General features: G+C 34.1%; 1 long non-coding RNA gene across 2 annotated transcripts; it reads left to right on the top strand.

Moving 5' to 3' along the window:
* Window positions 1–6,440: 6,440 nt before the first annotated feature.
* On the top strand, window positions 6,441–16,889 carry LOC119614789. Of its 2 annotated transcripts, none has more exons than XR_005232366.1 (8): window positions 6,441–6,546; window positions 6,642–6,680; window positions 6,749–6,813; window positions 7,964–8,036; window positions 8,219–8,407; window positions 8,644–8,727; window positions 8,799–8,865; window positions 16,677–16,889. It is a non-coding gene; the product is annotated as an uncharacterized LOC119614789 (long non-coding RNA). The 2 variants fall into 2 exon arrangements; XR_005232367.1 differs by lacking the exon at window positions 16,677–16,889 and adding an exon at window positions 16,131–16,176.
* Window positions 16,890–17,211: the final 322 nt, after the last annotated feature.

Below are 17,211 nucleotides of genomic sequence, written 5' to 3'. Positions count from 1 at the left end.
AAATTTAAGATATCTTAACAAATAGCTTTTTTAACCTGAAACTGTAGACTAGACTATGGCCTATAGACTAGACAATACACTATACTAAAGTCTAGACTATAGACCAGACTATAGACTAGATTACAGATAAGAACTATAGATTAGACAATAAACTAGACAATATTCTAGAATATAGACTAGACTATATACTAGAATATAGAGTAGACTATAGACTAGTTTATAGATTAAGCTATAGTCCAGATTATAAACCAGACTATAGAGCAGAATATAGAATAGACTATAGACTAGACTAAAGACTACATTATAAACTAGAATAAAAACTACCCTACAGACTAGACTATAGACTAGACTATAGACTAGACTATAGAGCAGACTATAGACTAGACTATAGACTAGACTATAGACTAGACTATAGACTAGACTATAGACTAGACTATAGACTAGACTATAGATGAGACTATAGACTAGACTATAGACTAGACTATAGACTAGACTATAGACTAGACTATAGACTAGACTATAGACTAGACTATAGACTAGACTATAGACTAGACTATAGACTAGACTATAGACTAGACTATAGACTAGACTATAGACTATACTATAGACTATACTATAGACTATACTATAGACTAGACTATACTATAGACTAGACTATACTATAGACTAGACTATAGACTAGACTATAGACTAGACTAGACTATACTAGACTAGACTATAGACTAGACTAGACTAGACTAGACTAGACTAGACTATAGACTAGACTATAGACTAGACTATAGACTAGACTATAGACTAGACTATAGACTAGACTATAGACTAGACTATAGACTAGACTATAGACTAGACTATAGACTATACTATAGACTAGACTATAGACTAGACTATAGACTAGACTATAGACTAGACTATAGACTAGACTAGACTAGACTAGACTATAGACTAGACTATAGACTAGACTATAGACTAGACTATAGACTAGACTATAGACTAGACTATAGACTAGACTATAGACTAGACTATAGACTAGACTATAGACTAGACTATAGACTAGACTATAGACTAGACTATAGACTAGACTATAGACTAGACTATAGACTAGACTATAGACTAGACTAGACTAGACTAGACTATAGTTTGTAGAGTAGACTAGACAATACACCAAACTAAAGTCTAGAATGTAGGCTAGGAGATAAACTGTACTGTGGACGGGATTATGAACTAGACTATGAACTACACTATAATGTAGAATATAGACTAGACTATAGCACTGTTTTGATCAGGAAGGTCATTAAATGCCCTACACTGGCAAACAGTGTAAGAACATCCTGAACAAACAGAATAAACAAAATTCCAAACTCATTCTAATGTGCTATAAAAGTACAGAAATGGCAATTCAAATAGAAAAAAATGTATATGTAAGTATTTTTATTGTACAATAAAAACAAACAAGAATGCACTCAAGAATTAAGAAGATGAAACTTATAAACATTCAATTCTAAATTGGAATTTTCATTTTCAATTGCAATAGAAAATGGAAGAATGAAACAAATAAAAAAGAAGAAGGCAAATAGAAATAACAATTGTAAAGTTGTTGCTATTTTCTTTTCAATTGCAAAGAAAATAATCAATCATTGTCAGGACATGGCAGGGATTGGCTTGGATGCATTGTCTATAAGAATATCAACAGTTAAAAATATGTTAGAGCCGGGGCAAGGACAGAAGGAAGGAATTTAGGAAAGGAAATAAGACATGAACAGGAAGCTGTAAATTAGTTATAAAAACAAGTTTATAAAGCCATAATAGAAAAACGGAAAATGTAAGGATAAAAAATATATGTATAAAATAAATACTCATAAGAGAATGCAATAATTGAGCTACACCGACCATAAGAATTTTTCTAAATCCTCTAGAGATAGTATTGTTTTATTATTAAATCGAAGTAAGGATTATGTTCGCTGAAGCTGTTGCAATATTGATAACATATTTATATATGTATGTGGAGGGTACATATGAGGAATGTGGAAATTAGATAAGAGTGTTTTAATATTTACGGGGAAGTGAAATGAGAAATAATGGAAAATGTTTAATTTTTTAAAGTAGGGTATTCGAATATTGTGAAAAGGATTTATTTTTTTATTATTATATGATATTTTTTATAATTTGTTATTTATTTGTTTTGTTATTGCTTGATCCATTTTTAGTTTGAAAGGCAACAGGGAATCACAGTGTTATTATGTTAGTTTTTTTCTTGTCCCTAAACTGTCCGTAATCAATCATGTGGAAAAAAATTATAATTATATTATGTTCCTGTCAACATAAAATAATGGAAAACAAGTAAGAAAGTATAGTAGTACTTGATCGACCATAAAATACCTTACATTAATTATTTTGATCAATGTCATGCGCTTTATATGTTGTCATTTTTCAAAGAAAAGTCATCATTTTCTCAGGTTGATATTTTGCAAACCATTCAGAATTTTTATTTAAAAAGTTGTAGCTTTTGTCATAAAGAAAAACAAATTGTGAACTTTTAAAATAAAATAAAAACTTTATCTTCAAGATCTCCAAACTTTAAAAAAATTAGATTTTTAGGTGTTAAACAAAATATTTCAAGTTCTTCTTTAAATTAGGCGTATACTTAATATTTCTAATATCAAGAGATCATTAACACATATACGTACTGGTGTCGTTAATAAAAGCAGTGCAATTTCAAAATGTAAAACTTTTTGATTGAAATGAAACAATGAAGATGAAGTTTTTTGCTTTTATATCTTTACTATTTTCGTTCACTATGACAGGAGCTACTACTTTGTCTCAGAGAGTACATCAAAATTCTGAATGGTGTGCAAAATGTGAGCCTGAGAAAATTTTCTCTCTTTTTCAAATATGACACCAATTTTCTGGAAAAAGTTGCCATATGTGATACTGAGTCGATCGGTTTTACCTTAGGTGGGTGGTTAGAAACTGTTACAACAATCAGCACAAAATCAAAACTATTAATGAAATTGTAAATACGATAATGAGATACATACATATATGTATGTAAACTAGAACTGTTCGTTTGTTTAAATTTTTAAGCGAAAATACAAATTCGTTGAATAGAGATTTGGCTATCTATCTATCTATCTATCTATCTATACTATCTATCTAGCTATCATCTATCTTATCTATCTACTAGCCTAATCTAATCTATCTTATCTCTATCTATCTATCTATTATCTATCTATCTATCTATCTTCTATCTATCTATCTATCTATCTATGCTATCTATCTATCTATCTATCTATCTATCTATCTATCTATCTATCTATTAGCTTATCTATCTATCTATCTTCTATCTATCTATCTATCTATCTATCTATCTATCTATCTATCTAGCTATCTATCTATCTATCTATCCTAAGCTATCTATCGATCTATCATCTATCTATCTATCTATCTATCTATCTATCTATCTATCTATCTATCTATCTATCTATCTATCTATCTATCTATCTATCTATCTATCTATCTATCTATCTATCTATCTATCTATCTATCTATCTATCTATCTATCTATCTATCTATCTATCTATCTATCTATCTATCTATCTATCTATCTATCTATCTATCTATCTATCTATCTATCTATCTATCTATCTATCTATCTATCTATCTATCTATCTATCTATCTATCTATCTATCTATCTATCTCTATCTATCTATCTATCTATCTATCTATCTATCATCTATCTATCTATCTATCTATCTATCTATCTATCTATCTATCTATCTATCTATCTATCTATCTATCTATCTATCTATCTATCTATCTATCTATCTATCTATCTATCTATCTATCTATCTATCTATCTATCTATCTATCTATCTATCTATCTATCATCTATCTATCTATCTATCTATCTATCTATCTATCTATCTATCTATCTATCTATCTTATCTATCTATCTATCTATCTATCGATCATCTCTATCTATCTATCTAATCTATCTATCGTAGCGATCTATCTATCATCTATCTATCTTCTATCTATCTATCTATTACTATCTATCTATCTATCTATCTATCTATCTATCTATCTATCTATTGTAGTACCGGCCAGATTGACAAACGACTTTTAACCTTACCTTTTCTGAGCTACCAGATCGAGCGGCGCTGGTAATTGCATTTGCCGGGCTATTACTCGCCGGATTGGGATGGGATCTTGCTCTACTGAAGCTCGTTGCCTAGGTACAAACAAAATACCAGCTAACTATAATAACTTAAATGAGGGACCCGAAGTGAGATTAACATTCCCTTTAACTCTCTAGCTATGGAACACTCTTACTTCCTTTTCCCTTTTAACTGAACGGCGGATGTTTAGCCGCAACAATACCCTCCCACAAGAGAACCATATGGCTCTCTATCCATGGTAACCTCTGGTAACTGTAGTTACCCCTAACGTTTCCTCTCCCATCTCACCAATCAAATCTTCATCCAATCACTTACCTTTAAATTTCTAATGCCACATCTCAAAGTACAAACTCATATTTCAATTTCTTTTCAACAACGTTATAAAATATTTTGTTTTATTTTAATAAGAAGAAATCCTAATACAAATTTTTAACAAAATTTATGTTTCAAGGCATCATTTTTAAATTAGAATTCATGAGTAAAAAGAAAAGGAAGAAATTTCAAAACAATATTAAATAGCTAATATAAAGGAATTAATTCAAATAACTAAGAAAACAAAGGTAACAATAACAAATTATGAAATGAATTTGATTAAATACTACTACAATTAGGTGAAGCGCTATTTTTTCCAAGATATCGGCAGCTAATTTTGATTTCGCCTTGTGATGCTGGTACGTATAGTATGTAGAACAAAAAAAATCATATATGTATATGTTTGCTAAATTACTGCAATTCTATCATATTCATATCTATTATCTAGGCTTTTAGCTGTGGCATTCATACATACTTCGGTAAAAAGTCTAAACCAGACTTTGCGTCGTCGATGGGACCTAACTTGAGCTCAAGTTGTGGAACCTATGTCGCGCACCTTATCCACTTCGATAAAGGAATGAATTGCTCCCGAACTACCCAGATAAATGCCCTAACTAACGTTATAATAGTTTTTATTTTAAATTTTTCTTTTAATAAAACAAAAAAAAAAAAAAAAATACATATATGCTTCTTTTCAGGTTGTCCGTCTGGTCCTGGTCTGGCGAATACCTTGAGCCCCTTTAGGGTTGGAAAGGGATGATGTTGCGGTGGTGAGATCCCTCGTTGGATGTGGCAGAGGTGGCTTGGGCTTTATTAATTTTTTCTTTTGGTTTGATAATTTTATATTTAGTTTTCTTTAAAAATTTTAGTTCTTGAATTTTGCACTTTTAGCTTTATGTTTCCAGTTTCCTTTCTTTTTTTTTTCTTTTACATTTCAAATTAGTTTTAGCTCTAGGTTTTTTTTTTATTAGCTTTTATAGTTTCTCTTAGTTCTAAGTTGTTTTAATTTTAGCTTTAAGTTTTCTTTTATTTAAGCTATTAATTCTTAAATTTTCTTTTAATTTTTAGTTTTGATTTTATTTAAGTCAATAACTTTTAAATTTTCGTTTAGTTTTAAGTTTTAGCTTTAAGTTTTTAGTTATTAACTTATTAATTTCCTTTAGTTTTAAGTTTTAAATTTAAGTTTTAGTTATTAACTTTTAAATTTACTTTAGTTTTAAGTTTTAACTTTAACCTTTTAATTTCGTTTAGTTCTACGTTTTAGCTTTCAGTTTTTAGTTATTAACTTATTAATTTACTTTAGTTTTAAGTTTTAAATTTAAGTTTTTAGTTATTAACTTTTAAATTTACTTTAGTTTTAAGTTTTAACCTTTTAGTTTTAGGTTTTTAAGTTATTAAATTTTAACTTTCACTAATTATTCCAATCCACTGTTTTAGTTTTATTTCCTCTTATGATTTAATAGCCACGTTACCACATCTTACCTCTCGGTCTTCAGAACGAAAAAAGGACCGAAACTTTCATTTTAGCTCCCCAAGACACCTTCGGGACGCCACAAAATGTCTCCTCATTTCTATATACCTTTTTATTTCAGCTATTTAATTCCCTAACAAAGTATTTATTATTGTTCTTCTTCTTTTGCTTCTTTTTTCTTTTTCTCAAATGTCAACTGACATTTGGCGTTACCAACTACTTGTGTTTGTTCAAGCACAGGGTGCACATGACAAACCCTACCACTCCTGTGTTTCTCTGCGAACACAGGATGGGGGGGAGGATATTTCAAAATTCTTCAAATTTTCCTTAATTAAATTACTTGTGGGGAATTTGTGGGCATTTTCTATGAATTCAAAAAAAAAAAAACATCTGGCAACTTACTTTCATTTCTAGTTATAAATACAACACTGTGTGTAAAGTATTACTTTCAACCCTCTGGCAACCCCAACTGATCCTGAATGAACAGCTGAATACAAATGTATATGACTGAACGTACGCTATGCGTAAGCGTGTTTGTAAAATTACACGCGTTTATAATGTTATCAATGGCGGCTGCAGATAATGAGGTAAGTAATGAATATGAAATAAAATAAAAAGTTAAAATATTTTATAGGATTTACAATTTAACATAAAATAATATTTTCGCTTTCTTTTATTCTAGGATTCTATGGCGGATGGAGCCCATTACTATGGATTTAAGGTAAGTAAACTAAAGAGAATTCATTAATGAATGAAAAACTAATGCGTAGTAAATTATTTTCTTTCCAGGGTGCAGTTACAATGAAGACGACGGACGACCATCGACTGTAATCACGTTTGGTTTATAGGAAAAGGTAAGTAAACTGAATTTAATGAAAATTACAAGTGCAAAACAAGTGAAGGAAAGAAATTTAGTGAAATAAAAGGGTGCGGAATGTACATAAAAAGCTTAAAAGTGAAAATCGAAAATCTACGAACCTAAAATACAAAAATAACAAAAGGGTTTGCCAAAAAGGTGTGTAAACAGAATTTTGAGAAATGTGTTCGATTACACGGACGGTACGTAACGTAAAGTAAATTTTGGTTGCTATATATATTTTATTAACGACTTTAACGCCATAAAAGAAAATAAATTCAGAAAAGTGTTTAAGCTGTGCGTGTACGTAATGTGACGTAACGTAACGGAACGAAATTTATTAAAAACGGACATCCGAGTTGGAATTGAAGTTAAAGTGTTGTAAATATTTGCCAGAGTGGAATTTAATGAGAAATTTTGATCTTAGAAAATACAGTGAGTAACAATAAAAATAAAAAATAAAAATATTTTGTGGCAAAATTCAATCAATTGTTTTGATATAATTCAGTGTAGATATATAATTCAGTGTAGAATATACTTGAACAAATTTTTACCGTGTGCGACAAAAGTGAATGACAAGATAACATCTAAAAAGTGTTAAGTGAAAATATTTACATTTACCAAATGTTTGCTGGGAAAAGTTAATCTTTTTAAGCTTTTGAGTAAATTACAGTGAGTGATACACATGTGTTCAACAAAAAAAAAGTACAATGCCAATCGTGACGCAACCGTATCGTATCGTAACGAAATCGTTATTTAATGAAATCCTTCCTAAAAAAAAAAAATAAAATCCTAATTCTGATGATAATTATAAAATTTTAGATCTGATGATAAATTTTCACCGTGCAGCGTGGAATTTGAATAAAAATATTTTAAAATTCAAATTGAAACAACAACTAAACAAAAAAAAATCGAAATATACAACTATTCAAACTCTGAAATCATATAAAGTTCTTGTTTTCCGATAACAATGAAGCAAAAATTCAACTCAATCAAACTTAAATGAAAAAATCAAAAAAAAATCCGTTTTTTTTTTTCCTCAAAAAAAACTTGAACCTACATATCTATAGAGCCAATGAATTCGATTTGAAATAACTAATTCTATTTTATATATTTTCTTTTTTCTTTTCTTTTAACTACCATTTTAGATTATTAACTTCACAGCCAGGGGAAAGTCTAAATCCATAAGGACTAAAATTCAACCAACCAACCCACTGAAAGGTAATTCCAAAAATAGTTTGTTTTTTTTTTTCTTTCATTAGATTTGATTTAAAATTCGAACGAACCAAACTCTAAAATCCGAAAAAGCAATTAATCCAATTTAGTATTCTAGCAACAAAATTTAAATGAAATTTAATTTTATAGCTATTCCTAAAAATATAAAACTTTAAATTACTTGCTAGGACTGAGGACATACAAAGACTAAATTCACCACAGATTCGCCGGTCTGCTTCTGAAATCCATGGCGAGAGATACCCTCTGTATATCCCCAAAAAAAACTAACAATATTCAAAAAGCGTGTACTAAAATCAGCAGGGCAAAATTCAAAACTTAAGACACTCTACAATTTAATTTTCCTTTAGAGCTAAAAGGTAAGTAAAGTATGAGTATGAGATCATCCAAATCCCATGAAATTAATTTAACAAATGATTAGTTTCCTGAGGCAAAAAAAGTAGGATTATAAGGACTAAAACCACCAGAAATGTTATGATTTTCGTCTTACATTCCTGGCAAATGATACCCCCTATAATCCTCCTGAAATTGTTTAAATCAACATTGTAGTATCCAGATAAATTCAAAATAACTGATACCTTACAAAATCCCACAGGTGATGGACTTCAATGGCCTATAAAGCATGGACTGTCATCCGGTTAAATCATTCCTAGCTGACTGGCAGATATTTATATTAAGTGTATACACCGCAAATTCATCGACTAAAATTAACAATCCACAAATGAGTAAAACCGATTCTCTTTCTTCCAGAATCTGCGGCTTCTGAACCAGCTTCCAACTAAATTAAAATAAACTCGACAGTCAGCTGCAATGTTCGGTGAGTGACTAGTTTAAGATATATACCTAATCATATTACACACCTTAGTACCCTCAGACTTCTACTCCTCGAGATTTTATCCTAGCTGAGCTTAGTTAACTTACCACTAGGTTTAAATATATATAGAAGACAATACTATCATATAGTAGATACAGATTTTTAGTACCCTTTGTTACTTTAACAAAGCTTATTAAAATTATGTTTGTTTTCCCTCAGAAAAATAATGATCCCAACTATCAGTTAGTAATCTTTTATGAATATTGTCATCAGTGAAAATCAACTGATAGCAATAACTCTCTTATGATTCCTTGCAATCATAAGTACATTTATTTACTTTTACCTCGGCTCGCTGTAAAACGGGCTCAGAAAGTGTTATTGGCTTAGATGTCTAATAACCTCTGGCTTCTTAATGGCACGGATCCAGTAGAGCTTAAGAGGTTGCATTATTTGGCCAGTAACCGGTTACACATGTAACCACCTAAGAAACGTCTGCTTGAGCTGAGGTAAATAAATAAAACCTTATTGCAATCCGTGTCTGATTTACTCTGATGGTCGATATGACACTAAAAGCTTGACCAATTTCAGGATAGCGCATAATTTCTTAGAGGATCCCAAACGTAATCCACAGCCAAGATAACAATCTGAGGGGGAAATTAACAGTTATTAAAATACCATTATGAGATATTTAAGTAAGTTACTAACCTTTTTATTTTATGGGGAACCCTAAAACGAAGATCGTCAGACGCTTTGAACTTTCAGGATTAGGACCACCAAGGATTTTAGGCTATTGTTTTAAATCTCTTTGCATGAAATACTCCTAACCTTACACCCTGAAGGTCTTCAACCTCATATAGACTGTTGCCTATAGGCCGAACTATTCTGCATTTTATAAATTTTCTTGCCAATTTAGCGTTGAAAACTGTTCTTAAAGTCGCTCTGCTGGAAATTGCGACGAAAAACTTCTTGACCAGGTATAAATTTTACGGCACTACAACGTGTATTGTACTGTCTCTCGTTCCTTAAATACGCTCGATGTAGATTTTCCCTTATTTTCTGCCTAGTCAAATCCATTTTCACCGACTTCGGGAGGATTTCCGAATCAGGATCATTTAGAACTTGAAGCTTTCTAGCTAGTTTATATATGATACCATGCGAAACCATATTCATTCCAAAAAGTGCGAAATAAGGGGTTACACCTATAGACGATTGGACGAAAATTCGATCTCCGACAAGTATTTGTCCCACTCAGAATGATCATTCTGTAGGTACGAACGTATTGCAGCCAAAATGGTTTGGTTTACACGCTCGGACGCGTTGGCTTGAGGCGAATGAGTTGCAGTTCTCAGATGGGTAATTCCGAAATTTGTTACCATATCTTGGAATTCCCTACTGATAAACTGCTTCCCATTGTCCGACACTATCGTTTCCGGCGTACCAAATTTGTGAAAGACCTCAGAGATCATAAATCTAATAACGTTTTTCGAATTTGCTTTTGACATGGCTTTCAATAGGACGAATTTCGTCAAATGATCCAATACAATAAGTATGAAGCAGTTGCCATTTTTCGATCTCGGATACGGCCCCAAAAAGTCTATGAAGAGTCTATGAAATTGTTTCCGCTCCCGTAGGAGGTCTCAGTGTAGCGTTTGACGGTTTTGACTCCTTGCACGTATTACAGTTTGCAACAAAAGCGCGAATCTGGCAATTCATATTCGGCCAATAGAAGTATTCTCTCACTCTTTTTAAGGTTTTCCCAAATCCTCCATGAGAAGTATGTGGTGGATTGTGGCATTTTTCTATAACACTATTCGTCAGCTCCAACGGTACCCATAATTTCCAGGAAAAGTCTTCATTTAAACTATGACCATCGTACGGACTCACGCGTTTATAGACATAACTGTCTATGACCTTCAAATCAGGCAGGCGTTCGGCATTTTCCTGAACTTTGGCTACCAAGTCCTTATAATCACTACTCCTAAACGCTTCCGAATCGAGATCCAGACAATTGCTTAAATTCGTTGAAACTTCGTCCATATTATAGCGGGACAGAGCGTCAGGAACGATGTTCTTCGCGCCGGGGCGATGCTCTATGCTAAAGGCAAAAGATTGCAGATGCAGACTCCACCGGGCTAAACGACCACTCAAGTCCTTATGGGACATTAGCCATTTAAGGCTGCTGTGATCTGTGATAACAGAAAACGGCATGAGCTCTATGTAGGGACGGAACTTTTTAATGGCCAGTACTACCGCCAGACACTCTCTCTCCGTCACCGAGTAGTTCTTTTGGGCTGGCGTAAGTTTATGGGAGAAAAAGGCGATTGGATGTTCTCCGTCTTCATCATCCCTTGGAAGAGTACTGCTCCTACTCCTAGATCCGATGCGTCACACTGCACGTAAAAGTGCTTGTTAAAGTCCGGGTGTACAAGCACAGGACTTGTGGTGAGGGCCACCTTCAAGTTATCAAAAGCAAGTTTGGCATCGTCGGGAAAGTTAAAAGATTTGGTTTTCTTTAGGGTATTAAATATAGGGGTAGAGATAGTGGCATAATTGGGAATGAACCTCCTATACCAACCGGTGACTCCCATAAAACTTCTAACCTGCCTAGCTGTCTTCGGATAAGGGTATTTCAAGATGACGCTAATCTTTTCGGGGTCAGGCCTTAATCTTCCTCTTCCTACTATATAACCTAAATATCTCAATTCTCTAAAGCAAAATTTACTCTTCGCGACGTTGATGGTCAAACCCGCCGATTCCAAACAACTAGATACCTCCTTCAGCAGACCCAGGTGAGTTTCAAAATCTGGCGATACTATTAGAAGATCATCCAGATAGACAAAAACTCTATCACGTAGTGCAGCTGGAATCACTTTATCCATTAAACGGCAAAGTCTTTGGGCTGCATTACACAACCCAAAAGGCATTATAGTAAAATGGTAAAGTGGTCTTCCTGGCACCGTGAATGCAGTTTTTTCTCTACTGGATGGGTCAGGCCTTAATCTTCCTCTTCCTACTATATAACCTAAATATCTCAATTCTCTAAAGCAAAATTTACTCTTCGCGACGTTGATGGTCAAACCCGCCGATTCCAAACAACTAGATACCTCCTTCAGCAGACCCAGGTGAGTTTCAAAATCTGGCGATACTATTAGAAGATCATCCAGATAGACAAAAACTCTATCACGTAGTGCAGCTGGAATCACTTTATCCATTAAACGGCAAAGTCTTTGGGCTGCATTACACAACCCAAAAGGCATTATAGTAAAATGGTAAAGTGGTCTTCCTGGCACCGTGAATGCAGTTTTTTCTCTACTGGATGCATCTAACGGTATCTGCCAGAATGCATCTTTAAGATCTACGCTGGAAAATAAAATACGTGTCCCCTAACCGGCTGAGCAGACCCTCAATGTGTGGCAGAGGATAGGCATCCTTGATCGTGAGGGCATTCAGCTTGCGAGCGTCCAAGCACAACCGATTCTTCTCGCCCCTACGGACGAGAGTAACCGGATGACTCGCTCTGCTCAATGACCCCAAGATCAAGCATCCTATCAAGCTCTGCGTACATTAGTTTCTGCACCGCTGGCGAGACAGGATAATGCTTGTCCTTCACCGGAGTCGCATCGCAGGTATCAATTATATGGACTTCAAGGTGAGTTCGTCCAAGACCGCGCTTAGAGTAACATGGGAATGATGATATTATTTGGTCTAATCTATACTGTTCCTGTTCTGATAGCAAATGGGTTTCAAATTTTTTATTGTCGTCCGGTTCCGGACCTAGGTTAACGCCATTTGTGGTGAGGCTGGACACGTTTGCGAAGAAACCGAATTTACGCATAAAATTCACACCTAAAAACAGGGGTTTATTCAGGCTGGGTACCAAGTAGAAAGTAACTTCGCTGGAAATTTTATTGAATGTCAATGTTGTCTTAACACGGCCTACCATTCTATGCGGACTACCATCGGCAGTCTTAACAAACGAAAAAATTTTGAAATTTGAAGTCCTGCCTTTTCCACAAAACTCAGGCAATCTTTCCCTAGACAGGTCACAGTCGCCCCACTATCTAGCAGACCTTCTATTTCGTTACCGTTTATAGATAATTTGACATAAAAACGTGTATCATCGCCTTCATACAATGATGCTTCCATTATTTCCCTTCGAATCTGCTTTCTTCTTTTATACCTTTCCCGTGCCTTCTTAATCTTACTCGAAACTTCACCAAAAATTCTTAACCTAGCTTGCCTGTACTCTTGTATTCTCTGATGTAATGGTTTTATTCTATAAACATTTTGTGTTTCTGCAACAACTTTCCTATCTAAGTTTTCTAAAATCTGGATTCTGTTCATAGGCTCTATGATACTCTTACTGGGAGTGATTTTCACGTTTGGGTTGAACGAGTCCTCCCCAGCTTGAGGCTTGTTCAACATCACGTTTCCCTGGCATTTCGGGCATTTGGGTGTAACGACATTATCCCGACCACATCTATAGCAAAATATTCTGCGTGTGGGTGCCGGACAATCCATAAAGCTGTGGCCAACTTGTTTACAGTTCCAACACACGTAACGGTCATTAGGGGTTATGGCTTCCACCTCCAAATCTGACACTGGAATTGGATCATCAAAATCAATTTCATGAATACGTTGTGCTGGTAAAGGACGATTCTGAAAAGTCTGCCTTTGGCTAAACAACAAATTCTCCGCCCTCTTTGCTTGCTGACAAAACTCATTCAGTGTTCCAATCTTAACCGAAAATAACAAGTGCGATAATGATGGCTTTAAGTTTAATTTCATTATTTCTATAAGATCCTTTTCGGAATAGGGTGATCGCTGCTGATTCCTTAGCTTCATTACGGCATTATAAAAATCTTCGAATGTTTCTTGCTGTAACTGTCGTCGGTCCATAATTTTCTTTTGTAATACGAACTCACTCTCGTACCGACGGTATTGAGTTAGGAATGCCCTCTCCAGATCTTCCCAGGATTGTATTGGGGTCAATTTACGGACATTCCAGTACCAATCCAGAGCTTGACCTTCCAAAAGGAGATGAAAACTGCGGCGGATGTCATTAAATGAGCAGTTATAGTCTTGGCGCAGCACGTCCACTCTAAATATAAAATCTTCTGCACTTATTGACTTATTTGTCCCATCAAACTTAATGCCCCATTTCGATAAATCGATCTTTCTGTTGTTGGTGAAAGTAAACTCAGGCGGTAGACTGGGAGCTGGTGACGAATGAGATGCGAAAATAGGAGCTTGCTGAGAATTTGGTTGTTGATTATTTGTTGCACCATATGGTGTTTGTTGTTGCATACATGGTTGTTGTGGCTCTTGAACTGGAAAACTATACGGGTGCTGTGATGGTAATTGCTGAGGACCAATGTTCCGTTGAGCCCCTGATTGTAATTGTGTTGGATTTGTATACACGGTATTTTGTGCCATATTTGGAGGATTTGTCGGTGCAGTCAAACGACTGACAGCTCGAGTTATCTCCTGCAACGTATTTTGCAAGACCAACGTCTGACGAGCCACCTCCTCACGAATAAGGTCTGCATTAGTAACTGCCCTATTGTTGGACGTCGGATCCGACGGCGCAGGGACCGCATTTTGCCGATATTCCTGTTGGACATTACGAGCAGTAATACTACTGTACTCTGGGGTAGTAATAGAAACATTTGATACACTCGAATCATTTGACCCACCCGTCCTATCTTGAGCCAATGTCATAAACTGTTGCACGCTTGGTGCTATGGGCGCCATAGATGTGGTGACCGTATTGGTATTTGGCGCGGAACTACCCGTTACTGAATTCGGAACAATTGTTTGATCCGTAGAACGCGGCATATTTTCTATGTTAACGACCGTGTCACCGGTACCTAACTGATTCCTATTTGAACGAGTTAAAACCATAACCCAAGCGAAAACAAATTAACTCACTTCACTGAAAATTACTTTGAATTTGAGGCAAGGTAATCACCGTAAGATATATATTAAAATAAAAATAAAATATTTTCACCAAAATAAAGAAAATTATAAAACAAAGTAAATATAAAATATATAAGAAAGTGCATATTAGGTAGCGATTGGATGTCAAAATGATGATGAGATAGGAGAGTAACAAAAAGGAAAAAGAAAAAGATGACTTCCTATCGTGCCAAAATAACTAATCTTCCAAAACTTTTATATTAATTTCCAAAAGAGAAAAAGGAATGTTACTGTATACCAAGGGAACTTTACGTTAGAGAAAATCAAAAGTTGGAAACCTTGAGTAGCTCTGGTGATTGCAACTGATGCCTATCGGCTGATATAGCAAAAGGACTAACCACCACAACAACCCGGATTCCCAAAAAGCACCAATAGAAAATTCACAAATTCCTATAGCAATTAGTCGCCTAATAATAACCGCAAAGGACTAAGACTTATCCGAATTTGAAAAGATTCTAGATACTTTAAAAACTACTTTACCTTACCCCCAAGTCGCAATTACGTTCGCCAAATTGACATATTGACGCAAGACCTACTTGGGATTCAATGGAGTAAAAATGAAAACTACATGAAAACTGAACTATTGGTAGAAAAATGAAAACAAATCCATCCTAATCAATCAAATGTCGCAACGCGTTAAGGACTCTGTATCCTACTCAACGGGACTTACATATCCTGACTAGAATTTAATAACTTGAAGAGAAAAAAAAAACAAAAAATCTCACTTCGGGCCCCACGTTGGGCGCCATTTGTAGTACCGGCCAGATTGACAAACGACTTTCAATCTTACCTTTTCTGAGCTACCAGATCGAGCGGCGCTGGTAATTGCATTTGCCGGGCTATTACTCGCCGGATTGGGATGGGATCTTGCTCTACTGAAGCTCGTTGCCTAGGTACAAACAAAATACCAGCTAACTATAATAACTTAAATGAGGGACCCGAAGTGAGATTAACATTCCCTTCAACTCTCTGGCTATGGAACACTCTTACTTCCTTTTCCCTTTTAACTGAACGGCGGATGTTTAGCCGCAACAATACCCTCCCACAAGAGAACCATGTGGCTCTCTATCCATGGTAACCTCTGGTAACTGTAGTTACCCCTAACGTTTCCTCTCCCATCCCACCAATCAAATCTTCATCCAATCACTTACCTTTAAATTTCTAATGCCACATCTCAAAGTACAAACTCATATTTCAATTTCTTTTCAACAACGTTATAAAATATTTTGTTTTATTTTAATAAGAAGAAATCCTAATACAATTTTTTTTAACAAAATTTATGTTTCAAGGCATCATTTTTAAATTAGAATTCATGAGTAAAAAGAAAAGGAAGAAATTTCAAAACAATCTTAAATAGCTAATATAAAGGAATTAATTCAAATAACTAAGAAAACAAAGGTAACAATAACAAATTATGAAATGAATTTGATTAAATACTACTACAATTAGGTGAAGCGCTATTTTTTTCCAAGATATCGGCAGCTACTTTTGATTTCGCCTTGTGATGCTGGTATAGTATGTAAAACAAAAAAAACATATATGTATATGTTTGCTAAATTACTGCAATTCTATCATATTCATATCTATTATCTAGGCTTTTAGCTGTGGCATTCATACATACTTCGGTAAAAAGTCTAAACCAGACTTTGCGTCGTCGATGGGACCTAACTTGAGCTCAAGTTGTGGAACCTATGTCGCGCACCTTATCCACTTCGATAAAGGAATGAATTGCTCCCGAACTACACAGATAAATGCCCTAACTAACGTTATAATAGTTTTTATTTTAAATTTTTCTTTTAATAAAAAAAAAAAAATACATATATGCTTCTTTTCAGGTTGTCCGTCTGGTCCTGGTCTGGCGAATACCTTGAGCCCCTTTAGGGTTGAAAAGGGATGATGTTGCGGTGGTGAGATCCCTCGTTGGATGTGGCAGAGGTGGCTTGGGCTTTATTAATTTTTTCTTTTGGTTTGATAATTTTATATTTAGTTTTCTTTAAAAATTTTAGTTCTTGAATTTTGCACTTTTAGCTTTATGTTTCCAGTTTCCTTTCTTTTTTTTCTTTTACATTTCAAATTAGTTTTAGCTCTAGGTTTTTTTTTCTATTAGCTTTTATAGTTTCTTTTAGTTCTAAGTTGTTTTAATTTTAGCTTTAAGTTTTCTTTTATTTAAGCTATTAATTCTTAAATTTTCTTTTAATTTTTAGTTTTGATTTTATTTAAGTCAATAACTTTTAAATTTTCGTTTAGTTTTAAGTTTTAGCTTTAAGTTTTTGGTTATTAACTTATTAATTTACTTTAGATTTAAGTTTTAAATTTAAGTTTTTAGTTATTAACTTTTAAATTTACTTTAGTTTTAAGTTTTAACCTTTT

Source organism: Lucilia sericata, unplaced genomic scaffold (assembly GCF_015586225.1).
Source record: "Lucilia sericata isolate MDLA Ls3-8-SP2 unplaced genomic scaffold, ASM1558622v1 Contig003410F_arrow, whole genome shotgun sequence".
Lineage (NCBI taxonomy): Eukaryota > Metazoa > Arthropoda > Insecta > Diptera > Calliphoridae > Lucilia > Lucilia sericata.
The sequence above is the reverse complement of the archived record's forward strand: the minus strand, read 5'-3'. Positions and strand labels throughout refer to the sequence as shown.